Consider the following 6,294-nt stretch of genomic DNA (forward strand, 5'->3'; position numbering starts at 1 on the left):
TAGGTGCTCAGTAAAGAATTTCATTTGAATGTTCCCCTGGCTCTGGAAGGAAGGCCGGAGAAAGTCATTAGCGTTCCTGAGCTGCTCAGAAGCAATGAGTCGCTCTTTAGAAATGAGACAGTCACTCACTGTGGGACTCTGTCTGCAGGGACACGTGGCACAGCCTGGGCAGCCACTGGGACTAGCTCGTGAACTTCGCCCTCATGCCCCACACCCTACTCTTCAAAGCCTGGACCAGGGCTGTAGTTGGTCATCAGAAAGGTCAGCGGGAAGTATGTGCAAGAGAACAAGTGCTTTTCTCACTGAGAATCTGCTTGGGAAATGGGAGAAGTAGAGGGGAAGAGTGCCTATGTTCTGAGACTTGCAGAAGGAAAATGGAAGTAGGGAGGAAAGGACTTGTGCTGTCCCAGGCTCAAAAGGAAGACATTGCTCCTGTACGTGGAGCTCATCAGGGAAATTCTCCTGAGTTACGCGGAGCTCCACGGCTTGATCAGGGCGACCTCGAGGGCTCCCAGCTCTCTGATTCATCTGAACCTCAAGCCTTGGTTGGCAGGCACACACACTTGCCTCTGCCCCGAGCTGACCTTGTTTGAAATTCCCCATGTTGCCATCATGGCCTGAGCTAAAGCCTGGTCACAGGACTTGGTCACCCTGGGCTGTAGGTCAGTTCACTCACACTAGCTGTCCTCTCTGAATTTCAATCTGAAGAGACAGGCTGGCCGTCCCCCACTTCTCGGGAGTCTGAAACCAAAGCTAGTCCCAGGGATCATGCAGTCTGGTCTGACCCCAGCTCTGAAAGAGAGGGTCACACCACTGGGTAGGGATGGAGCCAGGGCTCGAACACAGGGTTCCAGAGCCCAGTCCAGCCACTTGCCACTCCCCCAAGTTGCCCCTACTGGCTCTTCACTCTAAGGACATACCCCACGAAGAACAGAGGGGTTGTGAAATAGTTCCACTGGAAGCCTATGGCTGGCTGAAAGCCCAGATGGCTTTTTCTCACCCCTCCTAACCTAGTCTGAATTCTGCAGTTTTCATTTCACTCATTTGTGTTAACTCTTCTTCTCCATGAGGCCATGGCCTACCTTCCAATGAGCAGCTCCTGAGAACAGCTGAGCTGACTTCTGCTTGCACCTTCCCGGACACCTCCACTGGCAAGACCTTAGCATTGAGCAATCACCTTGTGCAAACGGACTCTTCCTTGCCCTTCATAATTACTCGGCAACTCTGCAAAACAGTAACTCAACTGTTTGTGTTTCAAGCTCAAGATTAAAAAGCTAGCTTTATATTTCTTTCTTTCCCTTGAGGAAGTTACTAGGGACCTGAGATTTCTAGTCTTTGACTCCTAACTAGTAGCTTAACACACCCTTATCTTCTTCTGGTCCCCAGTCTGTGCCAGGTGACACAGGAGGTGCCGGGGAGGAAACAAGATATTCCTCCAGAGGGAAGATGCCCCCAAATGGAGATTTACCATTCACTCACTATCACCCCCAACCACTCATCCCAATGGCCACCAACTGACTCTCGTTTCCATTACATCCAGCCAGCCTGGTGCATTTATCTCCAATGTTCGTTCTAAAGTTTCATAGTTTACGAATCACTTTAGCCTCATTGCAAGTGATGTCCAGGACCTCTCTGAAGGATAGGCAGTGCAGGTTCTCACATTCGAGTAAAGTAGACAATCCTGTATAATTATGCTTATATCTGGAACTGATCTGACCAAGTGTATGTGGTTAGAAAGCAGTGCACTCAGCCTCTGACCCCAAGTACACTGCCCATGTGGTCTTTCTTTTCCCAGCTGCTCCTTATTATCCATCTTGCATATCCAACAAAAGGAGCTTTCTAGAATACCAGTTTTCTCACACTACCCTCGCATTCACAAAGGTTCTGAGACTCCTAACTGCCTGCAGAATAAACTTGCGATGATTCAGCTGGTCTTTGAAAGCCCTCCACGCTGTGACTCCAAAGTGTTTCCTCAACACTATTCTATGGCTTAAGCTTGGTGGATCTTTCTGAATTTCCTACAATGCCCTGTGTACTTTAAACCTTTGGGCCTTTATCCTCCTGTTTCTCTAGACCTCCCCATGCTTCAACCCAGATTTACCCTCCCAGATGCTGCTTCAGTAGGACTTCTTGCTGGAACTCTCTCCTGGATAGCCTCAGCCCGTAGTGAACCCAACCTTGTGAAATTCCACAGCCTGAGTAAACCACACTGCTCTCTGGACTTAGGGAGCAAACCTGCATCAGATAAAAATTGAAGCTTGACTCTACCATCTGTCTCCCACCTCAGCCCCAGGCTGGGCTTTGCATGCTAGAAAAGGATCATCACATGCATCTTTTGGTGGTTATCTACTAAATGTTAGGTTCAAGAAAAGTCTGGGGTAGGGTCTCCCTTCTTGTGACTAAACAGGAAGCACAATAGAAAAAAAAATTGGATCAAACATTTAAAAAGAACCTTCTATTCCATCACTAAAGTATTAAAAGTGTGCTTCTTTATTAAAGAAGGAAGAAAGAGAAAGGGAGGAGGAGGAAGGCATAGAAAGGGATAGCTCAGGTTCAAGGAGCCTGAATCCCATCTCTGGTTCCTCAGTGACTTAAAATAAGCATAGAGCACTGGGAGTAGAGTCCTTATACCATCTCACATCAGAGGGTCAGTTTCCTCAACTGGAAAATGTGTGTGATTGCCCCTGGTCAGTCCATCTCCCTAGGTGACAGATATAAATGTGCTTTGTAAGTGTCAGTATCAGACCTATAAGAAGGATGGTTAATTTCCAAAGTCCTGGCCACTCCTTTCTTTCTAACCCTGTCCAGTGTCTTTCCTCTGCTAAAATCCACGAGACCATTTGGGTGTATAGAGGAATGAACACTCCCTTTTGTACCTATGCTGTTGACTGATGGCTGCCTGATGCTGGAAATGTCCCATGACCCTTGAGCTATTATTAGGGCTGGTTAAATTGGCAGAGGGAGAATATAAACAGGCAGCATGGCCATCACCAAACTTCTGGTCTCCCATTTCAGGAACCAGTTTCAAAATAAAACCTTTCCTTTAAAAGAGAGTGCATTTTGGTAGTTCTTCCCAACAGACTGAAAGGAAAGGGAACTCTACTTTGTAAGATTAGGGAATTTGTCTTTCTTGAGTTTGCTCACCCTCAGTCCTTAACCCTGGAACATTTGTTCCAAACTGCTACTTGAGCCTTGAAGTTCCGCCAAGTTGGGGGACATCAGGGTGCCTTCATTGCCAGCTTGTCTGAACCTCAATGCCCTGCCCTGGGACAAATGGCCATGACTCCAAATGGGGCAGATTTTCAAGGAACAGCAATGAGGTTAGGGAGGAAGAAATTTGGGGACTGAGGGGCTCTTGCTCTTGAGTCCATGCCCACCTCCAAGTTACCCATGGGAATGTATGTGTCCCATATTCTCATCTGAATACCCTTGGCTTTCAGACTCCCATGGCCCAGCAGGCTGCAGTGAACCTTCTACATAACTTTTCCCCTCCCCTAACACACATTTGCAACCTCGCTTCATTTATCACCCCCCAGCTCCTCTAAAGCAGCCAAGATATTTTAAAACCCTTGTTTTGATCTCCTTTGCATATCAGTTACACTATTTCTGAGCGTGTTTATTTTTATTTTTTTTTCCGGTGGTGAGCCCGTTGCTTTGAGCCCTCCACTCGCACGTTTCCACTTCCTCTCACTTTCCTGCGCACTACTGTGGCCTCCCGGTGTGTGGCTTAGGCTAGGCTGGATGGTTCTCATAGGTCTGTGGCCTTTGATGGAGCCAAAGGATATGGGTTCCCCTACTACTGGTACTCCTTTGCTCCTAACATCTGCAGAGGCGGGATGAAATTTCAAATTATGTTGTCCCTGCCCCATTTCCTAAGGATGTAGCTCTGAATACCAGTTGATAAGGAGGGTGCCTGGACTGGGCATGAGGGAGAGCAGAGTTTTAGTTCCAACTTGGAACTGACCCTGAGAAAATCCTCTACCCTTTTCAGGTTTGACTTAAAATTTCTAAAGCTCCTCTGCCTCTAACTTTATAGGATTTTAGCCAACATAAGGATACTGCTCTATCAACTAACAAAATAAGTTCTTTATTGAGGATCAGCTTCGGGCCAGGTTCCAAGATGGACATAATGGATATAAGAGAATGATTGAAATATCCCACTCTCAGGGAGTGATGATTGAGATTTGTAGAGACAGCATCCCCTCACAATAGGGTCTTGTGAAATATATGTGATATGACTTGTGAGAAGCCCAAGCTAAACCCTGCCCAGTGAGTCATTACGTATGCCTAAGCCCACATGCTTCCCAGCATTTTTCATATCACAGCATACGTAGAAAATGGTTATTATTTGTACAGCATACTAGGCAAATGAATAAGACTGCTCTTGCCTGGTGGCAAAAAAACCATTAATCCTGGCTGTACTGGGCCTTTCTTGGGGAGAAGGAAAGTCTGGGGAGACAATATTTGGGAAGCTTTGGTTCAAAGGATTAAGACAACTCTTTGTTTAACCAGAAAAACAATAGTGTTCTGACCTATAGGGGAAAAAAAACAACAACACAGAATTCTAGAGAAGACAAAACAGGTAGGAAGGTGAGTTGTGAAAGCAGATCATGGGACTCAGGTAGAGAATTCCACATGTACCAACTCTGCTCCCTTGGGAAACACTAAAGCTCAGTTTCTCTGCCTTGGAAATGGAAATAATAGTATTCTTAACCTCTATAGGACTACATAAGGTAGCACACCTCATTACATTATTACCTATTATTATTAAGGCTAGCAGAAGACAGGAAATTAAAGGTCACCTGATCCAATCTTCTCATTTGAAAGAAGAGGAAACTTTGGCTTGGCCAAAATCATGCGGCTTGTTAATAGTTGAGCTGAGACTACAGTCCAAGTCTTCTGATTTCAGTCCTGTGCCTTTAAATAATGAAGGGAATGATATATCACTTTGTGTTAAAAAGCACCTGACTTCCTAAGTATTTAGGGTGGGTTTTCCTTTCCTGATGACATTTTTAAAGATCGGACTATTCATATTTGCTTCAAATGCATTTACCAGTGACCCTGCCTTAGGGGCTGGCATGAAGGAGATGATCTTCTAAAGGTTTGCCTCATGTTCTGAGTCAGTAGCCAACGGCAAGGCTTCCTTGACTTCAGTAGTAATGGAAATGGGAATGGCTACACATCTGGCATCCAAGTGCCAAAAACACCAGGTCATCAATCCATTTAACATGTGAACATACTGAATCTCGGTTCACTCAGAGCTGTACAACATGTTCAACAACAAAACAAAGTCTAGAACTTGGATCTCAGACTTACTGCAGGTACTCTTTCCACAGAGCTCAAAATGGGAAATAGGATTTAAGACTCATTGTCTGCATCCACTGATCATGTCACTTAAACCTATAAACAACTGACTTGCCTTGCTAAGTCAATTATTCATTTAAATGTGTTTCCTTCCTTTCTTTTTCTACCAGCCACAAAGGATTGAGGCAATTTATTGGAAATACAATAATGAATAATGAAGTGTGCATAAAAATAAACTCTAGTATCTTAGACCAGGATATCCAGGTCAGTGCTGTCCAATGTAGTAGCCATCAGGCAGGAGTGTCTGTTTATATTTAAATTAATACAAATTAAATACAATAAAAATTTAGTTCCTCAGCTTCACTGGCCATATTTCAAGTGCTCAGTAACCACATGTGTTTAGTGGCTGCTTATTAGACATTGCAGATACAGAATATTTCCATGCTTGTAGAAAGTTCTGTTGGACAAGACTATGTAGACAAGTAACCAGGTCCTATATTCCTACACATTTGTAATAATTAAGCTAAACATTTGGCTTTGAGCTTTGTGCTATTAAGCCAAAAGAAAGAGAGAGAGAGAGAGAAACCAAATTGAAGTCAATTGTGTCATTATCAGTTTCTCAAGGGAAGCAGATCTCTTCTAGCTCTTAGATCTAGAAGAATTTCTCATACAGAGCTTTATAGAAAAGATTACTGAGTGACAGATCACATAATGTCTTCAGAAACCCCAGGGGACAATGTAGTCACAAATTTCAATGTCAATTTTCGTACTGATTCACCACTAAAGTTGAGGATATAATTCACTAGAATTTAACTGGAGGAAAACACTCCTCTGGGGGGGAGGGGGAGCAGGGGTAAAGGTGGAATACTCATTTACTCTAGAGAAGAAAACTTAGCAGTGTTGGTCTGGTGAATTTTGTCTATAGGAATGACATTTGCTCTGGGGCCAGAAGGACAAGATGAAGTAGCCATTGGAGATCTGAAAGAACAT

Source organism: Canis lupus, chromosome 34 (assembly GCF_011100685.1).
Source record: "Canis lupus familiaris isolate Mischka breed German Shepherd chromosome 34, alternate assembly UU_Cfam_GSD_1.0, whole genome shotgun sequence".
NCBI lineage: Eukaryota > Metazoa > Chordata > Mammalia > Carnivora > Canidae > Canis > Canis lupus.